The sequence below is a fragment of the Tupaia chinensis genome, unplaced genomic scaffold (assembly GCF_000334495.1).
Source record: "Tupaia chinensis unplaced genomic scaffold, TupChi_1.0 Scaffold000279_1, whole genome shotgun sequence".
NCBI classification, from domain to species: Eukaryota; Metazoa; Chordata; class Mammalia; order Scandentia; family Tupaiidae; genus Tupaia; species Tupaia belangeri.
The window spans coordinates 441059-452791 of record NW_006159762.1 but is presented as its reverse complement, the minus strand read 5'-3'; the positions used below and the strand labels follow the sequence as shown (position 1 = coordinate 452791).

Sequence of the window (11733 nt, the reverse complement as noted above, 5' to 3'; positions counted from 1 at the left end):
TGAAAGATCCAGACCAGTCACAGACTAGAGAGAGGGCAGAGGTTTCCACATCTCCATTTTTCCTTCCTACAGTCCCTCAGCTCACATCTGGTTACATCTCTATGTTCATTCAGTATAAACCCCAAGGAAGGCTCTCAGACTATCAAAGGAAAAGCCTCAGTCAGGGAGTCCTATGACCTCGATGGGCCCCAAAACCAGAGTTTTAATGACTTTACTGCTAAATTCTGCTGACTGAGCCCCACAGTCCATCATACCTCAAAAGAGATTCCTAGGTGCACATGGCCATGCTTTCAGTGGTGGCTATGAGGGGGTTACTTAAGGTATTTTAGTCCCTCACATTTTCATGTGAACAATTGATATTGTCACAATATTAACTAAAGAGCTGAAGAAATGTTTCCTCCAACATCAGTAAGAGTGCCACCGGAAGGCCCTTTCTATACAGAATTTGGAAAGTGTAGTTGCATATGTGTAGAACCGAAGGAACTGTTTGCACATACCTGCCTTGTCCATCCCTCCTTCCCTCTAATACTTTGTCTCCCCTTAGTCTCCCTCCCACATATAGCCCAGGACCCAGGGTGTTCCAGCTGCTGATCCTCCTCAATTCTGGTGCACCTTGGTCCTGGTGATGGTGTGATGGCGTGGTGGGGAGGGTAGGTCAAGGCAAGCCTGGACAGAAGGACCTGCTGACTGGGCCAGCTCAGCCAGCCCTTCTGTCTGGGCTTACCCAGGAAGGGATTCACCTCTGGAGGATGATCAGAGATGGGAAAAAAGTTGCCCCTGTAGATAACAAAGAGAAAAGATCAGGTGTGATACTGCCCAAGGTAATGGAGACAGGAGCAGGGTAACTTAGGGATCCCGCTAAATTTTAGGAACGTTACTAAAATTGTAATTCATAATACTTCAGTGAGAATTCAGCTGAAGTTTCTTAAGACATAATGTAAACTATTTTTCATTGTTTCATAAGAAATCATTGGGATTTGGGTTCTATGAAAATGTGAATCTGAGGAAGGGAAGAAGGAAGACTTGGGTTAATGTTTTGACTGGGGTATGGGAATAGGAATTGGGGGAAATAAGTTTGGGAAAACTACGGGATTAGGGTTCTGGTCCATACATGAAACTGGCAGTGGGTAAAATAGGGAAAACAGTCTTTGGAATCTGACTTTACCTATGTCACTATTTTTCTGAGGTAGGACTTGCATGAAGCAAAGTAACTTACCAGGGAATGGTAGGGGTGAATATTTCAGCTATGCAGGAAGTTCTTGTTGAGTTCTTGGCCTGTGTTGAGAAATATTCCTTAGTATCAAAGATAAATAGCTCTTTTTGAATTAATGTTTTACTGATTTTACATTTTTAAGGATTTGATATTTGGCAATCTTTTGAATCCATTGATAGGAATTTTTAAGTAAAGGACAGCAATAAGGTAGAAACGTGGGCACCTAAGAAGAGAGCACTCTTGGACTGGCAGGTGGCATGGTGGTTAAGGGTGCTGGACTCCTACATGGCTGACTGCGGTTCAAGTCCCAGACCTGGCAGCTTGCTTTCTCACTTTCTCTCTCTCTCTCCCCCTCCCTTTCTCTCTGTCCTTCTCTTTGTCAAATTAAAATAAGTAAATAAATAAAGTTAAATAAAATAATTTTTTTAAAAAAGAAGAGAGCACTCTGTTGTAAAGAACAAATGAAGGAGAATTTGTATCTAATATGGCTGCAATAGTTGCCTGATCAGTATTAATTAAAGAAACTTTTATTATTAGATGAGATGAGAAGAAAACAATAAAGGACATTGTTTTCATTCCCAAGAATCTTCTGATTAAATGTAAAATCTTCATGCAAAAAAGAGCCTTTTTCCAGCAGACATTTACAGAATGTTCCATCCAACAGCTGAAGACTTCACATTCTTCTCATTAGCACATGTATCATTCTCCAGATGGACCACATGTTAGGCTACAAAGCAAACCTCAAAAATTTTCGAAAAAAAGGAAAGAAAAAGAAAAATCAGAGCGAGCAGGTGGCATGGCAAAAGTGGCTGGATCCAATATGGTCGACTATATGGTTCAAATCCTGGACCCGTTGCTTGACAAATGCATCAGGCATATGTCTGCGTGTGTGTGCCCAAGATTCTGAGAGGAGAATGGAAGAGAAGGGATTGCAGCATGGCCATCCCTCCTAGAAGGGTGATTTCTCTTTCTCTCCCTCTCTTTCTCTCTCCCTCACAGTGAGCAAACATATCCTACAGCAAACAAACAAAAAGAAAAGAAAAGAAATCATATTGAGTACTTTTGCTGAGCAGAGTGGAATAAAACTAGAAATCATTAATAAATGGAACAGTGAGAAACATACAAATTCATGAAAACTAAGTCTTATGCTCCTAAACGACTACTAGGTTAAAGAAAAAATCAAGATGGAAATTTAAAAATTTATAGAAACAAATGGAAATGAAAATACAACATATTAAAACCTATGGCAAGACCAGCAGATGGTGTAATGGTTACATTGCTAGACTCCCACGTAGTCAACCATAGTTTGAGTCCTGCACCTGGCAGCTTAAATCTCACACCAGGCGCATGTACGTATGTGCCCAGAGTCTTGAGAGGAGAATGGAGGAGAAGAGATTGCAGGATGGCCACCACCCTGGGGGGTGATTTCTTGCTTTCTGTCTCTGTCTCTCTCTGTCTCTCCAGTGAGCGCATGCACCCTACAGCAAAAATCTATCTTAAAAAAAATTAAAAAAGCAAAAAACCAAACCAGAACAAAAAACCATATTGGATACAGAAAAGCAGTTCATTTTTAAAAAAATTTTTATTTAAATTTATTTACTTTATTTGTTTATTTCAATTTGACCAGAGAAGAACAGAATGAGAGAGAGAGCGAGAGCAAGAGAGAGAGAAACTGTGAATGCAAGCTGCCAGGTCCAGATTTGAACTACAGTTGGCCATGTGGGAGTCCAGTGCCCTTAACCACCACGCAACCTGCCAGCCCTCAAAAGCAGTTCTAAGAGAGATGTTCATAGTAATAAGTGTCTTCATAAAGAAGAAAGAAAAGAAAGTAAAGAAGAAAAATATGAATAACAATTTAGTGATGCACCTTAAGGAACCACAAAAATAAGAACTAATTCCAAAATTAACAGAAGGAAAGAAATAATAAAGATCAGAGAAGAAATAAACTTGAGACTAACAAATCAAAACAAAAACAAACATAAAAAATCAATAAAATAAAAAAAAAATTAAAAAAGAAAATTGACACAAACATAAAAAATCAATAAAATAAAAAAAATTAAAAAAAGAGAAAATTGAAAAACCACTATCCAGACTGAGAAAAAGAGAAAGTCCATAAAAATTATAAATGAAAAGAATGCATTACAACTGATATAACAGAAATTTGAAAGATAATTATAGACTATTATGAACAACCATACATCAACAAGTTGAAAAATTTAGATGAAATTAATAAATTCTTGGACACATACAACCTGCCAAGACTGAACCAGGAAGAAATAGGAAACCCTAGTAGGCCAATAACAGCAAACGTGACTAAATTAGTAATAAAGATTCTCAACAGACGCCAGCAGCTGCTGTGGTGGTTATAGTGTTGTACTCCTACATGACTGACCGTGGTTTGAGTCCAGACCTGGTGGCTTGAAGCTCATGCCAGGCACGTGTGTGTGTGTGTGTGTGTGTGTCTGTGTGCCCAAAAGGAGGAGCAGGGTTTGCAGCATGGCCGTTCTCTTGGGGGGTGATTTCTCACTTTCCCTCTCACTGTCTCTGTTTCTTTCCTTCCCAGTGAGCACATGCACCCTATGGCATAATCCTTTAAAAAAAAACAAAAAAAGTCTCCCAATGAAATAAAGCCCTGAGTCAGAGGGTTTTACTATTGAACTCTACTTAAATAAGAGCTAGTATCAATGTTCCTCAAACTGAAGTGCAAGGGGCCTTCCCAATGAGGCTAGCATTATCCCAATACCAAAACCAGACAAAGACATAACAAAAAAAGAAGGCTATAGACCAATATCCCTAATGAACATAGATGCAAAAATTCTAAACAAAATACTAGCAAATTGACTCCAACAGCACATCAAAAAGATCAAGTGGATTTTATCCCAATGATGAAAGGATGCTTCAACATTTGCAAATCTGTATGTTACACCAGATCAACAAAGTGAAGGGTGAAAACAGGTGCAGAAAAAGCATTCGACAAAATACATCGCTTTATGATAATAATGCTTAACAAATTAGGTATAGAAAGAACGTGTCTCCATACATACAGTTCATATATGACAAATCCACAGCTAACATCATACTGAATGGAGAAAGCGGAAAGCCTCCCCTCTAAGAACTGAAACAAGATAAGGATGTCTATTTTTACTACTCTTATTCAACATAGTACTGGAAGTCCTAGCTAGGGCAATAAGGCAGAAGGAAGAAATAAAGTGCACCCAAATTGGAAAGGAGGAAGTTAAATTGACCCTGTTTTCAGGCAATATTACGTTATATATAGACAACCCTATTATTTCCACAAAAATCTCTTTGAACTGATAAATTCAGTAAAGTTGCAGTATACAAGACTAACATACAAAAATTGGTAGCTTTTTTATACACTAATAATAAAATAGTCAAGAAAGAAATTTAAAAAGCTGAGCCAGAAGGTGTCATGGAGGTTAAGGTGGCTGGGTCATACATGGCCAACTGCATGGTTTGAGTCGCAGACACGGCAGTTTAAAAAATCACTCCAGGCGGGAACCAGCAATTAGTGTAATGGCTATGTCGCTGGACTCCCACGTAGTCGACTGCGGTTCGTGTCCCGGACCCGGTGGCTTAAAACTCACGCTGGGCACGTGTACGTGCGTGCCCAAGATCCCGAGAGGAGAATGGAGGAGAAGGGATTGCGGCATGACCATCCCCCCTGGGGGGTGATTTCTCGCTTTCTGTCTCTCTCTCTCTCTGTCTGTCTGGTGAGCGCACGCGCCCTACAGTGAAAATCTCTCCAAAAAAAAAAAAAAAAATTACTCCAGGCGTGCATGTAGGCATTTGTGTGTGTGTGCCCACAATCCAGAGAAGAGAATGGAGGAGAAGGGATTGCAGTGTGGCCACCCCCCGACCCCTCCAGGGAGGTGATTTCTCACTTTCCTCTCTGTCTTTCTCTAGTGAATGCTCATGCCCTATGGCCAAACAAAATTATTCAGTAATAAAAATTCAAAAAATCAAAATGATGGCATATCAATAATCTGCAAAATTAATATGATAATATCTGCTTAAAGGGGTTGTTATGAGGATTAAGTGAAAAAATACATAGTCATATAAAATGCTTACAATAGTGCATTGTTACCCGGCAAGATTATCTTTCAGGTGGGAAGAAAAGACAAGAACATTCTCAGATAAACGTCTGGCGAGCACACGCGCCCTATAGTGAAAACCTCTTAAAAAAAAAAAAGCAGTCAGAATTCAACTTACTTTTGTCACCTATTTTTACCACCTTGAGAAACTTACACAACCTTTTGAACTTCTGCGCCCTCATCTCTGAGATGTGGCATTAGTGCTACCTCTTTGGGTTAATTATGAGATAAAATGAAGATAATGATATGTTCAATATGTTAAAGGTTATTCTTTAAAGATCATGACAAAATATTCCTAATAATCTAGCTTCCACATAAGTTTTACACTCCAGTTCAGGAGCACATCACAGCCTGAGATCACAGATTCAAAGCACTTCAGTTTCCTGCCTAAATTTGGAAATGATAAATAAATCTTAGCGTTTTTTGTTTTGTTTTGTTGTTGTTGTCAAAGTCAGGAGACTGGCATTACGGTCCCAGCCTGAACACTAGTAAGGCACGCTATCTTATCCTCTGTAGAATACAGTTGTTGAGTATCTATTAGCCATGTGCCGCGGCAAAGTGATAAATGCAGGGTAGGCTGCTAAACTCGATGCGGTATTTCTTCCATGAAGCTTTCCTTTCTCCCTCTACAAAGTGAATGGCTTAAATTAAATGGTATCTTTGTTTCTCTTAAGCTCTAATAATTCACAAACAGCAAAAGCTTTGCCAGTGCTGAGCATGAAATTTTGAGTCCCACTGAACTACCATTAATCAAGAAGAGTTATCTGTCTACACCTAAGGCATGCGGCAGAGATTTGCGGTCATGGGTATTTTGGTTATGTGAAAGGTGAGAAACAAATAAATTGGAAAAAAAATAAATAAAAAAAAATAGTGCATTGTACACAGCAGTAACCACACAATGAACATTGGCTATTATTACTACTACCCTGTTACTATTCAGTTCCTTTTTAGAACAAGTATAATTTAAAAAAAATAAATATTTATTTATTTAATTCCATTTGTTATTTTTATTTTTTTTAATTTGACCAGAGAGAGACAGAGAAAGAGAAAGCAAGAAAGCAAGCTGCCAGGTCCAGGACTTGAACCATGTTCAGCCATGTGGGAATCCAGCACCTTTAACCACTACGCCACCTGCCAGCCCTGAACAAGCATAATTTTAATCCTGAACTAAACGAAGACAATGAAAAGAATATTTTAGGCCAAATTTGTTTATGCACATAAATAGAAATGCCGCCAATAAAATATTTGCAAACCAAGAAAGCAACACACTGAAAGAATTAGCTGTTAAATTTAAAGAAATTCATTAACCTAGTTTATCACAAACAAAATATTGCAACAATGTAATTAGATCCTGTTGAGGCACCCAGGTATATTTACCATTGTCTTATAGATTAAAACTCTTTTTTTTGGAAGAGGTTTTTGCTATAGGGTGCATGTGCTCGCCAGACAGACAGAGAGACACAGAGAGATAGAAAGCGAGAAATCACCCCCCAGGGCGGATGGCCACACCGCAATCCCTTCTCTTCCTTTCTCCTCTCGGGATCATGGGCACGCACGCACACACACCCGGCATGAGTTTAAGCCACCGGGTTTGGGACTCGAACCGCAGTCGACTACGTGGGAGTCCAGCGACATAGCCATTACGCTAACTGCTGGTCCCTAGATTAAAACTCTTAATACTAGTAGTGTTTTTTCTTGACATTGACTCTTGATTGTAAGTACACAATTTATCATATTAAGTTTATCAAAGAAGAATAGACATTCACTGTTATCACTGTTTATTTAACTTTTATTTAGAAATACTGGTGATTGCTATCTGAAAAGCAAAAATAAATAAAACTCTAACTTTTTTTGCAGGAGATCTATCTAGCTTTAAAAAGTAATTATTATTATTTTTTTCTTCTGAAATATTTTAAATAGATTAATTAATTTACATTCATTCCCTGAGCATTGTTAAAAAAAGTAATTATTAAAAATAAAGTTAGCAAAGTTGCAGTATATAATATCACACAAACATTAGTAAATTGTTTACTTCCATAAGAATAATAAATAATAATTTTTAAAAACAAAAAAGATGATATGATTCCTTTTATTTTATTTTTATTTTTTTGAGAGGTTTTCGCTATAGGGCGTGTGCACTCACCAGAAAGACAGAAAGAGACAGAGAGACAGAAAGTGAGAAATCACCCCCCCCCAGGGGAGATGGCCACACCACAATCCCTTCTCCTTATTCTCCTCTCAGGAACTTGGGCACACACGCACACATGTCCGGCATGTCCAGGACTTGAACCGTGGTTGACTCCATTGGGAGTCCAGCGATGCAACCATTATGCCATCTGCTGGTCTCCCTTTTATTTTTGTTTTACAATTTTTTTTCCAAATATTTATTTATTTAATTCCATTTGTTATTATTATTTTGTAATTTGACCTGAGAGATACAGAGAGAGAGAAAGGGAGAAAGCAAGCTGCCAGGTCCGGGACTCAAACCATGATCAGTCATGTGGGAATCCAGCGCCTTTAACCACCATGCCACCTGCCAGCCCCAGATGTAATTCCTTTTAATGATGAAATTAAATATTGGATTTGAATACAACTTTAACAGCGAATTATTTGTTTAAAGAAAATTACAATGGATAACGCTAAAGAATTCATAAGATATAAATAGATTCTAATTTTAAAAACTTAAATATATTCAGATGACCATGCTTTTAAAGTAGGTCTGTAGATGTTATTATTAATAATAAATTAATAAATGTACATTACATACCAAGCACTGTACTAACTATGAAAGTATGTAAATATTAACTCTACTTTTACCCCAAACTTCATAGGTAGGTATTGTTATCTAACTTAAAGTGACTTATAGAGCGTAAGTAAATGTGTATAAATGTAGGGATTTTATTTTTAGAACCACAAAGCAGGAAACAATCAGATGGAAAAAGAAGATAGTTTGTCCAAAGATAAGTGTTGAAACATTACTCCTAAATTAAATAACAACTGAGAACAATCAAATCTTCAAAATAATAGAAAAAATTTGCAAACTATGATTTATCAATGCAATGGAATACCACACAGACATTAACGATGAAAGGATGTATTGATTTCTGGATATTTGTCTATGATACATCTTTTAAAAATAGAACATACGATAGCATGGACATACAGATGACATTCATGCCAGAATGTTTGTGTATGGACAACAAAATTAAAATATTAACTTGGAGGTTTTTGGAAACAGTTTGAGGTTTAACTTCCACTCTCTTTGTCCCCCTGCTAAGTTGCATCCATTCATCACAATGTGAAAATCAGGCCATTGGAGACAGATGCCTGTTGTGGTTCTGAGCCTGTCGTAGCACCAACAAACATTTTCTGTTGTTTCTGCCCTGGTTAAACATTAGAAGAGGCAGAAATTGCTGGATAAGCCTGCATTGTAGGGAATGACAAGAGAAGTTGAGAGAGGTTGTCTAGAAATCTAATCCTGTATGATTTAAAAAGTCTGTACTTTGCCTTCTTATCTATAAAATGATGGAGGTGGATACCTGGATAGCTTCCAAGGTCTCATTTTGGGGCTTTTGGCTACGTTGGCACTGACCTGTCCAGTTGATCTGATTTCTGCTAATCCCACCTGAGAAACTTTGCCTCCTCCTGAAAGGGTCCTCCTGTTTATGGAGGGGCAGAAAGCTCACAAGTTGCCTCCGACCAGAGAAACAACCCTGGGCCCCATGGAAAGCAAGATGGAAAGGAAAGATGAAGAGCAAGTGGGTGGAAGGTAGAGTGAGGGAAGTGGCGGAGGAAAGCAGAGCCCCATTCCCTGATTCTTGGGCGGAGGAAAGTGTGTGGGTCTCATACTTGGACTATTTGCAGGGCTACTTTTGGGCGCTAGGGAGCACTCCCCAGTGGGCATTGTTAAAAATAGATGTGTAGTAATTGCCTTGGGTCCTGCTGAGCCCATTTCTCCTGAGCACTGTACAATACATATCATCTCCTTAGGGTTTTTCCACTGGAAAGTCATTGCCTTCAGTGGTTTAATTTGTTACTTTTGTATCCAGGGGAAATCTTCACAATTTCTTACTTTTAATCTTCATTCTAGGGAATTCATCTTGTTAATTCTATTAGATCAGAACTCGAAAGTACAAGTCAATGACCACATTTTTAAAACTGTGGTAAAATACATATAACATACAATGTACTATCTTAACCTTTTTTTTTTTTTTTTTTTAGGTTTTTGTTATATGGCTCATGAGCTTGCTGGAGAGAGAGAGAGACAGTGACCAGGAAAGTGAGAAATAACCCCCCTAGAGGGACAGCCACACTACAGTCCCCTCTCCTCCATTCTCTTCCTAGGATTTCAGGCATGCACGCTTATGTGCCTGGCATGATTTTCAAGCATCCAGGTCTGGGACCCAAACCATCAACAACCATGTGGGAGTCCAGCTCCCTATCTACCATGCCACCTGCTGGTCTCTGTCTTAACCATTTTTAAGTATACAGTTCAGCACTATGAAATAAATGCACTAATCTCCAGAACTCTTTTCTTTTTTTAAAATTTAAATTTATTTATTTACCACTATACAGCATTACAGCAAACAAAATGAAATTTCCTATCCAGAATACACTGTATATTGGCTCAATCAAGCACATCAACATACATACGTGTTATTGTCAACAAATAATTTTCCATTTGTTTCCTGTATATTTTATTTTTGCCATCCTTGACTCCCTATCTCTCACCCTCTGCCGTGTCTCACCCTCCTCCTTCCCACACTGTCTCTGGTATCCATGGTTGCTTTCTATGCCTTTCCCTTCACTTTATTTATTCGCTAATGAACTTAATTCATTTAAATACTTCCAATAGCAAGTGCAGCTGATATATACATATCCATGAACACAAGTCTGACTTTAGGCATAAACCTCAGTGAGTAGAATGGACATACTATAAAGTAGCACCTAGCTGGGACTATATAGCTTACTGCAGTCATCAAATATGCATTCTTTCTTTTAATTTCAAGAAAAGTAGTTTTAGTGTTTTTTTTTCCTCCTGAAACTTTTAAAAAAATTAATTTACGTTCATCTCCTAATCATCATCACAGCATACAAAAAGTGGTTTCCCATCCAGAGTATACTGCATAGTGGCTTAATCATGTATGTTATCATCAATAATTTTCCATTTCTAGTTTCATATATATATGTACATATATATATACTTACCTAGCAGGGGAGATACCATGATCACGAAGGTAGTTTTCCCAGGGCGAGCCTTATCCATTGCACTCCAGAACTCTTTGCACCTTCCAAAACTGAAACTGTGGCCCTACCTAAAACAATTCCCCATTCTTCTCTCCCTCCAGCCCCTCCCACCATCCTGCTTTCTGTCTCTGTAGTTGGACTACTCAAGGTACCTCACATATATGGAATCATACAGAATTTGTCCTTTTGTGACTGGTTTATTTCACTTAAGAATGTCCTTGTGGTTTATCCATGTTGTAGCATGTGTCAGAATTTCCTTCCCTTTTAAGGTTGAATAATATTCTATCATATGTATGTATCATAATTTGCTTATCCATTCATACGTCAGTGGGCACTTGAGTTGTTTCCACCTCGTAGTTACTATGAACAGAGCTGCTATGTATATAGGTGTAAAAACACCTCTTTTGATATTTCATTTTTTATTCTTTTAGATATATACCCAGAAGTATTCTAGAATTATTGGACCATATGGTAATTCTTATTTTTTAAAAATAATTATTTTATTTGAATCTATTTACTTATTTATTTGTTTGTTTAAATTTGACCAGAGAGGAACAGAAAAAGAGAGAGAGGAGAGAGAGAGAAAGTGAGAAAACAAGCTGCCAGGTACAGGACTTGAACCATGGCTGACCATGTGGGAGTCCAGCATCCTTAACCACCATGCCACCTGCCAGCTCCAAGTTATTCTTATTTTTTTGAGGAGCCATCATACAGTTTTTTAAATAGTGTCTACACTGTTTTACATTCTCACTACCAGTGCACAAGTGTTTCTGTTTCTCTACATTCTTATCAACACTTGTTATTTTCCTTTTAAGTAGTAGTCATCTTAATACATATGAGATGAGATGGTATCTCCTTGTAGTTTTAATTTTCATTTCCATAACAATTAGTGATGTTGAGCATATTTTCATGTGCTTTTTGGTCATTTATTTTCAAGGGAACTTCAGAGAGTCATGGAAAAACAGAATTAAAGTATTGGTTTATTTTGGTAAAAAAAATAGAAATCCATGCATATATATTTTTTTGTAATTCACATATTCCATGACTTTTTTGAAGATCTCTGGTATCTTCTTTGAAAAAACATGTCTGTTCTTTGCCCGTTTTGATTTTGAGTCATAGAAATTCTTTTCATATTCTGGATATTAACTCCTTATCAGATAT

General features: G+C 37.7%; 1 pseudogene; it reads left to right on the top strand.

Annotated features, from left to right (window-relative positions):
- Window positions 1-10525: 10525 nt before the first annotated feature.
- Window positions 10526-10635, top strand: LOC114008068 (uncharacterized; annotated as a pseudogene).
- Window positions 10636-11733: the final 1098 nt, after the last annotated feature.